This window comes from Harmonia axyridis, chromosome 1 (assembly GCF_914767665.1).
Source record: "Harmonia axyridis chromosome 1, icHarAxyr1.1, whole genome shotgun sequence".
NCBI classification, from domain to species: Eukaryota; Metazoa; Arthropoda; class Insecta; order Coleoptera; family Coccinellidae; genus Harmonia; species Harmonia axyridis.
The window spans coordinates 77,346,321-77,364,000 of record NC_059501.1 but is presented as its reverse complement, the minus strand read 5'-3'; the positions used below and the strand labels follow the sequence as shown (position 1 = coordinate 77,364,000).

The 17,680-nt window shown below is 35.7% G+C and overlaps 1 protein-coding gene across 1 annotated transcript in view; it reads right to left on the bottom strand.

Annotated features, from left to right (window-relative positions):
- Positions 1 to 17,680, bottom strand: part of LOC123679138 (zwei Ig domain protein zig-8-like) — a 520,657-nt gene that overhangs the window by 280,735 nt on the left and 222,242 nt on the right. The window lies entirely within an intron of this gene.

Genomic DNA, 17,680 nt, shown 5'->3' with positions numbered 1-17,680 from the left:
TGGTCTTTTCAAGGTGGTGGATCGGTTATAAAGGTCCATCCCCATCCAAAGTTATGGATTCGCTTTCTATAATAAAGTCCAGTTGAGAGCATCTCCTCAATTTGAAACATTCACTGAGAATGATAATGGCTTTTGACGGTTTGCGAAACAAAGAGGTTTGGTGTATGTAATCCGATGTGCTTCCTTCCATCCTCTAGTGGCCTCTAGTGGTTCAATACTCGGCGGTTTGGTATTGATATAGGGTTACAATTGCGCTAATTGGAGAGTGATGTTATTATAATGGGGTAGGTATGCCGATATGATTCTCAAATTGATATTGATCTCATGGAGCTATTAGTTTCATCAACTATGACTAACATCGCAACAAAATATGAATTTCTATGAAATATATAAAAATGAAGTTTTCGTAGCGAACATGGTCATAATATAACGGGTGTTTTTTTTTGAGGTATATAACTTTAAGTTGGCATTACTGTTCAAGATGGCGACCGATTTAACATCTGTCAAGTGATTTATTCTCAGTTTGGTTTGGCAATTCATCATGAATAGACTCACGCCTGAACAACGCTCGCAAATAGTGAAATTTTATTTCGAAAATAATGGTTCTGTGCGGAATATGTATCGCACACTACGTCCATTTTATTTTGTTTAGCGATAAAGCGCACTTCTGGTAGAATGTCTACGTCAACAAACGAAATTGCCGCATTTGGAGTGAAGCTAATCCTTAAGTGTATGTCGAAACACCGTTACATCCAGAAAAACTGACTGTTTGGTGCGCTTTATGGGCTGGTGGCATCATTGGTCCGTACTTCTTCAAAAACGATGATGGCCAGAACGTTACAGTCAATGGTGATCGGTATAGAGCCATGATTACTGACTTTTTCGTTCCTGAATTGAACAACCATGATGTCGATGTCCAGGAGCTGTGGTTCCAACAAGACGGCGCAACACAATCGATTTATTGAAAGACGCGTTTTGTGACCGCCTAATTTCACGTTTTGGACCTGTGAATTGGCCTCCAAGATCTTGTGATTCAACACCGCTAGACTACTTTCTGTGGTGCTCTGTAAAGTCATTGGTCTATGCGGATAAGCTACAAATCCATGACCATTTGAAAGACAACATTCGCCGTGTTATTGCCGATATACGGCCACAAATGTTGGAAAAAGTCATCGAAAATTAGACGTCCAGATTGGACTACATCCGTGCCAGCCGTGGTGGTCATATGCCAGAAATCATATTTCAAATGTAATGCCACAAGATTATCTTGCGGATAAATAGAATTCATGTCAATCGAATAATCCATCGTTGTTTAATTGCAATTTAAAGTTCTATAGCTCTAAAAAAACACCCTTTATGTATGTATATCTGAATAGTGTAGCATCGAAATCTGATTTTTCTGACCGTTGTTCGTTCTACTCATTATTTATTTTAGTTTCAAGCAATATTTGGTTGATTCTTCCCTCTCTTGGTTCTTCTCTGGTGGATGTGAAGGATATCTCCCCTAACTGTTTATATACTTAAGATAAGAGGTTTGTTTTGTTGATGTGAACCTCTAATCCGTCTTGTGATGTTAGTTGTCTCACTCTGTCCAACAATATTTGTAGTTCCTCAATCAAATCACGGAAGGTGATGTTATTGTCTCCGTCTGTCATGTTATTGAGTCTATGGCCGTTGTTGGAATTCCTCTTGCTCTCTTGAGCTACTCCGAAGATGTGTATATTATAATACAATATATTCAAAGACTCCATAATATAACTTCTTGCAACCTCTTTAAAGGATGCTGATTTTGCAAAAAATTATGAATTTTGAACAAAGAAAATGAAAAATAAGACGATTTATCGTAATACAATGTTAATGAATCTGAAAGTAAGAATGCATTTATTTAATTATAAATTTTACATAATTGAGATGTGAAATTTATGAATTGAAGAAGACAAATAACTTACTACCTAGGTTATAATGATTTGATTGGATTGAATTATCTATAGTTGTCGACGTATTTTCTGTACATATTTATTCTGTTTTTCAGAACATTTTGCATTGAGTTGCATTGGAAATATATTGGGTCTCATTTGAGATACTTATTTTTCACTTTGACATTCAACAGAACATAAACCTTTGGTTTTGATGGAACCCAAAAAACTTTGAACTAATTGAAGATCTTAGATCAGGAAATATTTGTTTTCCTAATTTCTCAGTCTATGATTTATTTCAAACATTGCTTTGCTAACTCCTTGTGTTAAGGAAATCGGTCTACTCCTGTTGTCGTCGATCCAATAGAATACAATTTATAATTTGTTTGGGGTATTTTCTCTGTACGTGGCCATAATACTTGAGTTATTCAATCTTAATATAATTGATGATGAGTGGCTTCTACGTTCATTACTTCCCGTACCATGATGTTGAAGTCTAGAAATTCTAGCTCTTTCATTTTTAGGAACGATAGACTGTCATAATCCTTGATGTTTGCTACGTTTTTCTTTCAATATGTATCTTTATCAAAATATCGAATTCAGGTACCAAATACTTCTTTTTCTTTCGTTTGTAATACAAGCCTATAAGTACCCATATTTACTCGGTAGTGGTATTTGCCTGTCATCAAGCATTTTAAAACCTTTTGTATCTCAGCCGACTTCCATATATATTTTGATATTCAATTCCCATTTTTCATATTCTGATAACAGTCCTAAATTCCAAATCAATCCGTAAAGATGCAATAATAATAATCGAGACAAACTTCTCTGTCGTGTATAAGATAAATCTCAGGTGGATCTCGATATGTCGCCGAGGAACAATATTTACTCCAACAATAGGCACCTGTGTTTATTTTAATGCTCAGTTTAATAACTTATGAATAATCCTCTTAAGGTAGTGGTTGGAAGTGAACATGAAATGTCTGAAGGCGCAAGCTGCTTCCAGGAACATTATATTTTCTCTGGCAATAACCCGAATATGCATGAGACATGCTCGGAAACGGTTTATACATCCTGAAACTCGAATAAGATCTTCAGAATTATGGTTTTCGATGCATCGCACATCGATATGAACCTCCTGAGGAATCATTATTTTCCACAAGAAACCCTGGATATTTCCTTCCCTAAAGGAGTGAGGAAGAGCGCAATCATATTGAACTGTAGAAACTTCGTAAAATTTCATCAAGCGCAAAATACAGGGTGTTTCCAAGTTAGACGTGAACCTTGAAGAAGGTGTTAGTATCACTCATTGATTGAGCCATATTTATTGATAACCAAATATCAACAGTTTCAAAGATATTTAAGTCCTTATGTTTAGTATGGGAAATGGCTTTCCGTGAATTTGGCTGAATTTTTGATATGTTGTAGTTCTTGATGAACTGATCAGAAAAGTCCCTAGCCACAAAGCGCAAAAATGGACAGTTTTCGAGATATGGAGCTTTGAAAATGGTTTTTTTGCAATTTTCGGGGTTTTTTGATCATTAATCGGGGAGCTCTCATTTCTGGTTTTGATGGAATTTGGATGTTCGACGGCCAGAACCCGACTGAGAAATGATCTTCCTTGGTTATATTAGGCATCGCCATCGATAATTTTTTATACACTGCTCCACATTGGCTATGAAATGAAATACAAAATCCAAGGTCTTCCATACATCTTTTTTTAAGAGAGACCATAATAACTGAATCCTCATATATCTGATGTCCAATAATATCAAATATGTTAGCCGAAATGTTCATAACCAGGCATCGCGAGCTGTAATGGGGGAAAATGGGAAAATCATAATCATATATCCTCAGGGATAACAACTGTGATCACTATTGATGTCATTTACATATGATATGTGATTTGTTTCTCACAAATCTCGATAATCTGACAATAGGGTGCCAAGACATTTTCCTCAGAATGTCTCGAAATTGATGATAGCATCTCACAGACAAACGAATCCGTGAAAATGTCTGCAGTTTTGATGCAATATAGTACTATACGGGTAGAATATAGAAGTCCAAGTGTTGGAAGCTAACTATGAATGGAACTTCCGATATTAACCCACGAATTCTTGAAAATAATTTTTTTTTCTATGATATCTGAGGATTCGGTTATTATGGTCTCTCTTAAAAAAATTTCACAATATGTCGTTTCTCGGTCATGTGAATTATTCTGGCGTCATCTTGTGGCATGAAAAGATGTATGGAAGATCTTGGATTTTGTATCTCATTTCATATCCAATGTGGAGCAGTGTATAAAAAATTATCGATGGCGGTGCCTAATATAACCAAGGAAGATCATTTCTCAGTCGGGTTCTGGCCACCGAACATCCAAATTCCATCAAAACCAGTAATGAGAGCTCCCCGAAAATGGCAAAAAATCCATTTTCAAAGCTCCATATCTCGAAAACTGTCCATTTTTGAGCTTTGTGGCTAGGGACTTTTCTGATCAGATCATCAAGAACTACAACATATCAAAAATTCAGCCAAATTCACGGAAAGCCATTTCCCATACTAAACGTGCGGGGTCCTTTGCCTGCAACTAAAAAATTCCATGACAAAATTATTCAAAAAATTTGTTCAATTCCTTCCTCATTCTCTACAAAAGTTTTTGTTAGAATGCACAGACTAGTTTTGTTCAGCAGATTTTGATTTGAAAGGAGAAAGGAGGAAAAATTTCAAATTTCAGTACCTAGAAGATGTATCTATAGGTTATGTTTGAAATGACCTCCACCATTCCTTATTTCTTCAGTTGTTACTTTCCGCCTGTTGAGTGTTGATTTTTTGATCACTCAATAAGGCTCAAACTACAGCAAATATGCCATACTAACACGTCCTCCAAGGTTCACGTCTAGTTTGGAAACACCTTGTGTAATGTGATTATGTAAAATACCTACTGTGGAAATAGAGAAAATGCCAGCCTATGGCTTACTTCAATCAATTATTTGGTTCATAAATAATGAGAACTCAATAAAGCTCATCGGAAAATTCGATGAATATTGAGTATGTTAAAAAGTAACTGGAATGACTACAGACATATTGAGAAACTTGAAAACCGGCTGAGATTTTCGGTTCTCAAATAAGTCGATTGATTTGAAGAACATTGGAATAATGAAGCTTCAGAATAACCTTAATTGAAAATGCTCACATTTTTCTTAGAATAAGCTCGTCAATTCTTCTGAAGTAAGTTGCACATCTACATCGTTCTCTATACTTTCGAATCACACATCACTTACTACAATTTATCATTCGATTTTGCTACTAATATCTTCATGCAAACTCTGGTTGATTCACCTGTGTCTTTACACACAGCCCGCTAGAAAGAAAACATGTTGTTTATCAAATGAAACATAATATGCTTCATTTGATAAACAACTGCATATTATGCAGTTGTCGATGGGAGAAAAACATGTTGACTTTTTTAATTCTCTATGCAGAGATAATACGTCAAACAGATTTTCCGAAAGTAGAATTGGCGATTTCTTGCATCATCAAATTGACACGAATTATATTCGGAAAAATTGGACATATCCCATGACATTGTATCAAATTCTCCAATTCCATAAAACTGAAAAAATCTCCTCAAACTATCTGAGGTTGAGTTCTCATTCAAAAAACAATATTTTTCAAAAATTTTCATTTCAATTCAATCAATTCTATTGGTTATATGAATTTCACCCATTAACGAACTCAATCCCTAATTGAAGATCTCAACCGACCCTTAAAATTTCAAGTTTCTTGGTATTGGATTAGTCGCTTTGACGTTCTTGAGTAAACATGTTGAAGTTTAAATTACAGAATTAGGACCATTGAAATCAGTAGACCAATTTAGACTAAGCTAAGGTTTCCTCTTTATATTAAGACTTCATCAATACTTAAAACTACAGAGAAAATAAATAAAATAGTTTTACTTTGGAGTAAATACAATATCCCTTGCGGAACAATATTTTACGGAAGAACATACCTTCGACTTCAGCTACATATAGGATGACCCTAAAATTTCGCTTTAAAATATGGATCGATAATGAGATGAAGGCGAAAATAGTGAAAGAGGAAATGTGGAATTTATCTCGAGAAATTTTCAATGGTGCTAACCCTAAAATTTGAACATCAACATTCAATATGTGACGGCTTCTCATAAAGCTCCACATAGCAATAATAAACACTGCACTCGGTGGCCTAGAGGTTGAGAGTGTAGATTCACTCACCGAGATGCGACAAGGTGCAGGGTTCGAGTCCCGGCGGCTCCCGATAATAATAAATTCCTCAAGCGTCTGTGACACGGCACACACAAATATACCAAAGTCACACTGATGAGTCCGGTGTGTGTGCCAGGGACGAAACGCATAAGTAGGCATATGTGAAATCCTACAAATAGTTAGCTTTACCTTGTTTTGGACCGATAAATGAACAGAATTTTACCAATGAGTCATTATCCTAAATGAAACAATATCGTCCGAGGCCATCACGGCTCAAATTTGAAAAAATACACACTTTGTAATAAAATGCTTTCTGTTCGGGTAACAGGCGCCAAAAACAATCATCAAGCCCAATAAAAACCTGAACAGGCATTAAATGAAACGAAAGCGCTGAAAACTGAAACGATATTCCTTGATGACCGAATCAATGTCAAACACCTAACAGAAACATATTGAAATACAAACTGTTTTCAATTCAGCTACCCTTTTCGAATTCATCCTCGTGATGGAAATTGGAAACTATCACCCTGATGGATCTGTAGATTTTCCCAACAATTCCTGTACACAGGGATCGTTCGTAAAAAAAAACGAATTCCATCATTCTGGACTATTGGGATAATATCCATTACCATACTGTAACGTAATGAAAAAACTGCAACGTTACCTATTTGTAGAACGGAATGATCTCTGTGTGGTCTCTGTATACTTCATATATCGCCGGTCAGCAAATTTATGCTTCAATAGTTGTACATTGATGGGGTTGGTTATAAATTCTGCAGGTTATTTGCATATTTATATTTATTTATTATTCATGCTGTGATTGCTGTGAAGCCTGCATTTTAACGAATCCGGTGATTGAGTTCCCATTTCGCATTTTGTAGATATTCGTGCAGCGATTTTGGTTTATGATTTTCAATAATGAACCTTTGACATGGGCTGAGAAAAAAAATTCAATCACCCTGATGTTTTCACGGTTTAAAGTTTCAATTGCGTATTCATTATCTAAAAATCGGCTAAAACACTCCGTCTCACCGCTCTGTATTCTAGAACAGAAACAGCATAGCGGAAACATCCCGTTTCCAAACAAAATATTGAAGAATATAAGATATATTTGAAAAAGTCAAAACCTATAACATTTAGGTGAATGCTAAATGCAGTTGATCGAGAAAAATATAGTTAAAAATTAACCAAAATAACAAATCCCAACAAAAAATATATATATGGCGTCAGATCCGAGATTTTTGTGAGGCCAAACGATAGAGATTGTTCTTAAATTTGAGGTACAAATGAAGATGACATATTTCTTATTTTATTTTAGGAATAGAAACATAAACATTGGCCCAAATCGCTTTGTTTTCGATATAGTGGGGTTTTGTTGTAGTCCTACTTTTTTTTGTAATGATGATAGGAGTTTATCAAATCTTTATAATATTGGGAATATAGACACCAAAAATAATAATAAATTTTTTCATCATAGTTTACCAATCACTAACGAAAAACTTTTTTTTGCCAAAAATTGATAATCTGCTAAGAATCAAGTTCACCAACTGGATTCTTATGATAATTTGAATTTCCTCGATAATTTTGTCCTCACAGATCACAGTTTATCATTACAATTTTTCAAAATGTGATCCAGCAAAAAAAATAGTTCTGAGTGATGAGGGCGGCACTGAACCAATGTAGATTTCGAAAAACTTTCTGAATATCTTGTGTTTTGCAGATGCTATGAGAAGAAATCAAATTTTAACAATCTGTTTCTTGAAAACAAATGGTTTTGCGGGCCAATATTTATAACACTCTCTCTTCTTAGAATATTCCGAGGAATCTCTCATTTTTGTTTTTACCTACCTCTTATTCAGGAACATCCTCGTTATCCTGGACAATGAACTCCAAAAGCGTTATGGCGAAACTATTAACGTACTGGGTATTTAATATGCAAAATGCATATGGTGAGAAACAAAAGGACTTCATAAAGAAGACAATCTGTAAAATGACCAAAAAAATACTGATGATAAAGTTTCAGGAAGGAGTATGATACTACTTTTAATCCGTTCACAGATATTGAATTCATATCAGAAGGAGACGTTAAATAAACTAAGAGAATGCAGCTTTTAACAATTTCCGAGAAGAGAAGGCAGAGTTCACTTCTGGTGAAACAGGAGGAAGACTTTTTCTTTGAAAAATGAAAATAAACTCAAGCAATAGTTAGACAACACACTTCCTTGCAAAATTATCGGTAATTTTTACGCACTTGTGCAATTATAGTCTTGAAAACGTCAAATCATAAAAAATGAATTCAGAAAGGAAATACTTAGCATTCTGCAGAAAGCTCCTCTAACAAATAACAATCAAGACGACACTCCCTTAACGATATTATGAAAAACACTGGGGGTAGTTATCCTAATTGATTCTAGAACGCCAATTCTTATGATAATTCAAGTACAAGGGAAACAAAACGGGACGCTGTGAGCAAATAAAATTTTTAACCTTCTTGCAATATTATAAGTAATGTTTACGCACTTGTGCTGTTATGGCAGAAAAAACATCAAATTCACCAAAAATGTATTCAACTAGAAGGTTGGACAACCTCGGTATTTTTCAGAAAGCTTCTTCAACAACTAAAAATCAAGACGATACTTCCTTAGGGATATCATAAAAACACTGAAGGCAGTTATCCTAATTGATTCTAGAACGCCAATTCTTATGATAATCCAAGTACAAAGGAAACAGGACGGGGACTCCGTGAGCAATAATACCCCTAACCGAAGAAGCCATTTTCCAGTGCAAATCTAATCAGGGCATCTTACGCTCCTTATCAGAACGAATAAATCTTTCCAGAAGTGTTTGTTTGTTGCTTAAACCTAAATCATGAACTGGAGAAGGCGACACCCTTCTCGCATAATTTAGCCTTCCGGTTTCCGCGGAAAGTGCAAAACCATAAATTTACGAGGAGATTTTTTTATCTCTGGCAAATGTTATGAGAAAATAGATAAATTCGAATTAGCGTCCGAACTGGGTCTCCTCATAATGTGCCAACTGAAATATCTCAACGCGGGGAATTCACCAAGCTGTTGACGCAGGACCGGCTAAACGTACAAATTGTTTACGCTCAAGTCCCTACAGAACTCGGTTGACGTCGCTGTTTCAGTTAAGATTTTAATTTTTTTTTTCGAATAGAGCAAAGCAGTATTCATTTTCCATCAAGTCACTTCTAGGCTTTTAGGACGCGGTGAGATTAATCAGCATAAATCTCCTGAGAAATGAGTGAGTATACCAACTATATAAGATAAAGCCGTTTCGGGTAAGAAGATAGAGATGTGTGATACATTCGAGTAAAAACGTTTCTTGAATTCTAATATGAGGGTTGACATTACATAAATGTTTCTGGAATTGATAACCAGATGACTAGACTTCAAAAGTAATTATAAGTTATCCGTTTTTTTTTTAACAAAAACGTACTTTGAACGTTTCAACATAAACATTCGAAAATGTTTGTTAGTAGTGGCTTGAAATTTCATTTTAGTAAGGAAATTGAGTGACCTCATAAACATTTTCCTTCAATAATTATTTATAATTTTCGACTTTTGGGGATGAAGTGCGAATCAAAATTACAATTTATCGGTGGTATAGCGAGTTCAATGGTGCTCGCCGTTTGCTCAAAGATGAATTTTGTGAAGCTTGTCCAAAATCAGTTGTCATAAAACATGATGCTGTGCAAAAACTGATGATGCAAGAACGTCATTCAACATACAGTAAGACACTTCCACCAGTATACTTTTCATATTTCGGGTACAATTAGTCTTAAAAAAATTTTTTTCGTCGGATCCCTCATAATTTGACAATAGCTCATAAACAGTCTCGTGTCAATTAAACGCAAGCAAATACTACAAAAAAATCACTAGCGGTGTTTTCAAATACGTTAATAAGATCGTGACTGGTGATGAAATATAGATATGTGCTTATGAACACGAAACTAAACAGAAGTCGGGTTGGATCTTCTGAGATGAACCTAATCCAACAGAAGTTGTTCATTTTCGAAGCCCTTCGGAGTAAATTGTTGCTAGTGTTTTTGAAATAAATGGATATGTTATGCTATTGTACCATAAGAGGCTTGAAATGGTTTACTAGATTAGTTTCATATATGAAGCAGGTACTTTTGAAAAATGTTTGACCACAAGAAATCAAACACCATGGTGTAATGCAGGGATCTCCTCATAGGCCAATTTTCTTTCTCGTTCAAAATGATGAATTACTTACTCGATTATGGTTGGCAAAAATGAAGTCATCGTTTATTGGAATAACAACTTTTTTGTTTGCTATTCATACGATGACACATAGAAATAATTTGAGAAAGAGAAAGAGAAGAAGGGAATACCTACATGTGTTAAATTATGTATCAATAGAAGACAAATGAAATGCTGAGAGAAACTTAGTATTCTACGAGCTGTTTTTGAGATAAAGAGAGAAACTTCTCTGTAATATCATTTTCAGTTATCTCTACCGTTTGTTCATTTTGTTGCACCGTTTGAAAATATGTGGATCTTCAAGATGTGCAGTGTTGTCTTAAGACATTTCTAGTTCACTTGTATATCTATTCACGTCGATCAGCTCGAACGTAGCAAAAGTAAAATTCCGTGTTTGTTCAATTTCATATTCATTAAGATTCAATGAGAAAAGAATTTCAAACGTTTGCACAACTAACTCAGACAATCATTCAATATCTCAAACTCAGGTCTTTGTGTCTCTTATTCAGGAAGATAACGTGCCTACAGCCAGACCAACATATAAAATTGAACACAACTCCACTCTAGGATACTTCCATGAAAGCGCGCCTCACGAATCCAACCCTGCGCCAAACAAACACCGATAACAGGGAAGAAAAATATTCCCCAAAAAAATGAACGGTAACTCCCGAGAGATAATGATACTAAATTACCTGGAGTCACAGTGAAATATGGCAAGGCAATAAGTTATACAGAATCGGGAACTGAGAAGTGTTTTGAAGTTTCTCTAATCGGCTGGGAGATGTGAAGAAAAAGCTCCAGCCCTTCGAGGAGCTTAGCTTGCGAAACAGCGCGCTCAAGGAACCGGGCTAGGAAACCCGACTGGCCTGAAGGGATGATAAATAAACTGCGCCAACTGAAGACAAAAGGGCGTCGTGTCATATGAAAATTTAGTGCCCCACTATGCCAAGAGAAATATTGCCGCCGGTCTATTTTGGATTTCTCTGGAATGTCGTTTAATTCGCTTCGAATCATATTTGCTAGACAATGTGTATGCTCTAAGGATGTCCCATGCGTTGGCAGTTCCGGTTCTTATTGTTGCAGTGGTTATAGTTTGGCGTAGAGTTAACGTCATCTTGTTTTCTATGGTTACAATGGGGTGGTAGACGTGTATGTTGACGAATTGGATCATTGTTGGCAGCACTTACATATATCTCAAGGCAAATTTAATGCTTGTTCATTTTGTTCAAGAAAATTTGATTTAACTCGATCAAATAATCAAAATTACTGGTTTTTGTGGCAAAAATCGTATGTTTTGTGGTTGATAGATACGTAGATACCTTACCGTTGAGAATAAGTACCGACTATACCCGAGTTTTACATTATTCTTCCTTTTAATTTATTCCGCAGGCAGTATCTCGAGATGCTTTTAATGGGCATCTAATATGGGACACCCTGTACTGTTTGATTGCGCAGCATTAGCTGTGTTAAATGTGAAGGGCCATTGGCTAGAAAGTAGGCATTCAGTAATGCTATCTCTTTGGTCTCTTGTTCTTTATATATACTACTAAAGTTGGGAACAACACACGTTTATAATATTCAGAAATATGTAACTAAGTAAATAAAAACACAAAGGCAGATTTAGTGTATTTTTTACATTACTATGCTTCTCCTACTTGAAACAATGATTTTAAAAGAGTAAATAGTTCCCTAACTTTTGAAGAATATTTGAATATTATATATGTATGTAGGATACAGTTATTGTTCTCTGTAAATAATTGAGATGGCCAACAGGATGCTTGGAAGTCTATTAGTTTCTTCAAGTGTCGAGGGCATGACAGTTTCAATGAATTTACAGGAAACGAATTGTTATTGTACATATAATGTAAAAAGGATGTGTAATTCTTCGGGGTGTCGAAAATGTGTCATGCCGGTTGTAAAACTTAAGAGATTCACTGGGGTTAGGAAATATCGAAGACAAGACGGTTGTACCAGATGTGTCACATCTGTGTATCAAGTTCTAGTCCTTCGAGAATATTCGATTTCCAGGAATCTGCGAAGAGCTTTGTAGGGGTTACGGCAAAACTCTAATTGGTCTAGGGAATGGTACTTTCCCTAAGGGTGTGGTCAAGCCGGAAAAAGGGAAGTCGATATTCAGAGTAAGTTCCAGACGGTAGAGAGTAAAAGTTCGGTCTAAGTCGAAGTAAGAGTAAGTTCAGTAGGTTGAAACTTGAGACGTAAGACGAAAAGACGGTTTTTGGACTAGATTAAGACGAGTCGCGAACGAATCAAAGACGAGACGACCGGAACTTGTAATAAGACAAAGACGTGAAATATCAAAGACGACTCGAGTAATTAACACTCGAGTTAAAGACGAAACCGTATAAACTGTGTTTGTACTGTAAGTGTGGCTTTGTAAATAGATGTTTATAATTCAAAAGAGTTTAATTATTACTTAAACCGAACAAAGACACGGAGAAGAAGTGGAGAGGCCAGGTGATCGAATCATACCTCTAGACGATCGATTAACCAAGCCTACATCTATATCTTGGTTTCCTCTGGATTGTCATTTGAGCATTTTGAAATCATATCTTTTAGACATTATGTATACTTCAAAGGAATCCAATGCATTGGTATTTCAGGATCTTACTGTTGCAGTGGTTGTCGTTTGGCGTAAAGTTGAAGAATTTGATAATTATTGTTGTTGGTACTCACATCTTATGGGAAATTTTTTTGCTTGTTCGTTATGTCCAATGAAATTTGATGTTGCCGAGGCAAGAAACCAATATGTACCTGAAACAAAAACACATATTTACTTTTCTCATTTCGTATAAAATATTATGATTATCGTATTCAACACTAAGTGAAATATTTATTGATAGATAATACAGGTATAAATTTAAAGTAATCTTTATTGCAGTTAATAATTAAGTGATATGTATTTAGAACGCAATGATATTTTTCTGTGATAATTTCTCCGATTATACAGTAGGTTGATGAAAGTATCAGTAGCATAGCTTTATTTTTTATTTCTTTCAGTCTAGATAGAATATGAGATAATTCTTATATTTACTTCTACCGACAAATGCATGTTTTTCACAATTTTCTTCATTTTGGTGAGGGGATTTTATCTGGAGGTCTTATTCTTGAGTTCGATAGTCTTTTACAAGACCATGAAAAGGTTTAGATCCATCAGGTGTAATTTTTTAGGACAGTTCCTCAAGTTAATTTTACTAATGGACTCATTAAATCTTTATCATCATACTATTTTAATTTGATGAGAGTTTTTTCTCTCACAAACTGTAAGGCGTAAGAATGAATTTCTAATGGATTCTACCCAATGTTGAATAATTTGATATTATTTTCCATTTACACCCTCCTCATTCACAAATTTTTCGGTGGACTGGAATAAATACCTCCCGAATTGATCTTCCTCACAATGCTAGCAGTGTTTTGTTCTATAATAAGATTTTTCGCCGCTGAAAGGGACGATATAATAATAATCTGAGTTGTCCCAAATGAGAAACATACCAATGTTTTCTGAACAAACTGCGAGCCAGTCATAATTATGAAAATTCTGTGTTAATTAATTTTTCGCTGATAATTATTTGGCCAGAATAATCATGCACCGCAGGCCTCTTGTCTGGATCAAAGTTCTTTCATTCCACTCTGGAGCTGGATTGCCTCGGGACATCATCTCTCTAAGTGTGGCTGGAGATTTTTCATTCAAGCTCCTTTTGGATTTTCAGGTTTGAATTTTTCTTTTACGAATTTTTTTAATAGGAAATATTACTTCAATACGAAAAATCTCAGCCAATTCTCCTGAAAATTAAGAACTTAATGATCGAATAATAATAATGATTGAACAATTTGTCGACATTTGGATTTCAAATATTTATGATGAATTTGCTGGTGATAAATCTAAGGTAAGGGCTGAAAAGAGTTGCTATGAACTAGAGAGAAGTAGTCCACTTTGGTTATAGAATTTGAATAACCTTTTTGATGAGGGTGTTAAATACAAACAATATGCAATCATGAAAAGAACATTCATAATTAAGCAATTTGTCATAGGAATTTGGATAGAAATAAATAATAATCAATTATGATTTTGCCAACGTTTCGGAACGTCTTGTTCCTTTTTCAAGGCTCATCATACAATTAATAAAATAAATATTTAAAATAGTTAGAATGATGAATAATCAAACGGTTTCGACGTATGTCAGTCAATGTCAATCATAATTGATTATTTATTTCTGTATAAATTCCTATGACAAATTGCTTAATTTTTAAAACATGGACGTGAATAGTACAGAACATTCATAATTTAAACCTAGAAACGGAATCTGTGATATGCAGCACGATGTTTGGTTTCGGGGAAGATAGGACTGAGGGTGATTTTGTGGAAGTGATTTTACGCATAGAGAAAAATTATACCAGCACGATGATAAGCTTGAAAATGAAATCAGTATAGTGAAAAAAGTTGTCTACCTATTTTACATTTCATTCAATGAATCTACGTTTCAGGGAGTTATGACTATTAGAATACCAAATACAAGAAGACCATGTGAAAATATTAGATATATCATCTATACAGAAGGAATGTTCTAATCTTCTCTTTTTTCGGATTTTCAAGCCTTCAATGGGATGAACAAAATCAATCCTTTCACTTAGAGTTGTCTAGGGTTTTAGTCAGTTCAGCATAAAAAGTCTTGCATTTATACTTTTCCGGCTTCTCAAAAAGCAGGTTCGAAATTCATGTTTCATCCTTTTCAACTGAGTATATTGCTGAGCCATATTGTAACATAGACTCCACTGAAGTGAAATATACTGTAAAGCATTGATCAACAGGATAGAAGCGCCTGGCAAAATAAATCTTCCATTTTATGCTTTTGAGCATTATGTGCAGTGCTTCCTTCTTAGAAGGCAGTCGAGTGATACCCAAACATGTATGAGAGCTTTCACAATTGTCTCATCACCAAAGTACGAAATATCAAAATCAGGTAATTCATCAGTTTAAAGTGTAAAATGTGAGTATTCAGTAACAGACATATTGATGAATAACAGATTAATCTTAAACTAATGACCAGGAAGAGAGCTCAAGGGTGAGTATCATTAAAAGAAGATATTTTTTAGTTCGAGGACCAGAGCTATTCTCGCCATAATTCTCGTCTTCCAGAGCTCTAATGGAATCCAGTATCTGTGATGTCTTCAAAAAAATTACTTCCCCAGTTCCACGAGTCTCTTGTCTTATGCATTTTTGGGTTGGCAATCTTTGATGAAGCTCTATCTGCTATCATAATTCTCATGAGGAGCCACCTGAGGCAGAAATATCGTTTGAGGAATCCAGTGAGGAGGTTTAGCGTATTCTTGTCAAGATCCAAATCTTTCTCAGATCTTGCAGTTTCAAATTTTCTAGAAGACATTTTGGGATATTCCACCCTAGGAATATTTCGCTATAGTGTTCCTCTTTCGGTTTTTTCCATCCCCTGAAACTCTGTTTTGTAGGTAGATTTACCTACACCACAAAAGGGTTCTGGGCCAAGGAAAGGAGTTTCCGCACCTCTTCTGGGAATTGTATCGGTCTCTTAATATGATTCAATTTCCGAGTGACCGAGAACTCTGACTAAACAGACCTTGTAATTCTTGCCTATTTCTTTGAGTATCTTTGGAACTCTAATAATACATATCTTGAAATCGATGATATGTAGGTTTAATTATTTGATTGCAGCCTGGCTGTCAGAATGCATAGCTATGCCACTTTTCTCTTCTTTCACACTTCTTTTGATTGCAAGTATATCTGCCTGAAAGACACTTGGACATTTGGTGTCAGCTCCAAATACTCCAGCGCTAGTCCTCGACGTGGTTTTGGAACCATCCATGTACCTAATTTAGAGGTAATTAAATCAGTGTTGTTTATACAAAATCAAAACAAAGGTTTGGGCGATGTGAAGAAAGAATAACTCTACATAACAGTGCTCTCCATGTATTGAAGAAATAATCATGTGGAAACATTATTATGTCCCTTATCATATTAGAACCTAAACGTTCATTGCTCACCTATATTTTCCTCAAAGTGATACAACCAAAACCTGCCTCTCAGTCCTATCTCAACCTCAAACTAACCGATGTGAGTGAGTATCGAAATGACCCAAATCAAATGACAACCTCTTGCTCTATCATTTCCAAATCGACATCAGATTTCCTACCAGTATCAGCTCTGACCCAATCTAATCTCAACCGAAATCCCGTCTGATCGGAGCTTCATGCCCCGCACTCCATGCATTAATGAGGAGTGTCTCAGAAATGGCGCAATACAGTGGCTCGATTCGCTCCGAGTGATAAAAGTTTTCTGCGGTCGGTCGTTACTGGCGTTTTAGTTCGAATCGTCGCTCCGTTCGCTGAAAATAAGAACAAACATTCCCGGTGCTCTCTTTCAACTTAAATTAAGTGGACCGGGAAGCTTTTTCGAGCAGTGGCGTGAGGCGGAATATTCAATGGTTCGAGGTTTTCTGCGCGATACTTAATCCGGTGAAGGGGCGTTAGGTTGCTGGTTGCTGTTATGTCGGTCAGTGGCGTCTCGTGAAATTTTCGTTTTGGAAGGCGTTGATGGTTCGATTCTTCTACTCTAGGTCCACTCATATTTCTGATCTATACTGCTGATTTGTGTGAGACTGTTAAATTTCTAGACTGCAGTGACATGTTCTTAGATAAATGGAGATCTATTAGGCCAATTGAAGTCTCCGATCTGATGCACAGATGGCGGTGTTAGTATTAAGTCCATATTATTTTCAGTTAGTACCAACCTTCAAACGATACGTGTCAAAATTTGACAGCAGTCCGACCATTAGTTTTTGAGATATTGCGTTGTGAGTGTAGCTACTTTTGTATTTGAAAAAGGATGAAAAAAGGAAATTTCGTGTGCTGATAAAATATTGCTTTTTGGAGGGAAAAACCAGTTAAAGCGATATCTTGGCGTGCTGAAGAGTTTCTGGGGTCTGCACCAGGAAAATCAACCATCATTGATTGGTATGCTGAGTTTAAACGTGGTGAAATGAGCACCGGAGACGGTGAACGCAGTGGACTTCCAAAAGAGGCTTTCATCGATGAAAAACTCAAAAAAATTCACGAAATAATTTTGAATGACCCTGAAGTGAAATCGATCGAGATAGCAGACATTGTGAAGTTTTAATCTGAACCTGTACATCATATCATTCACAAATATTTGTACATGGGAAAGCTGTGTGCATAATGGGTGCCACGCGAGCTAGCAATCAATCAGGAGCAACAACGTGTTAAT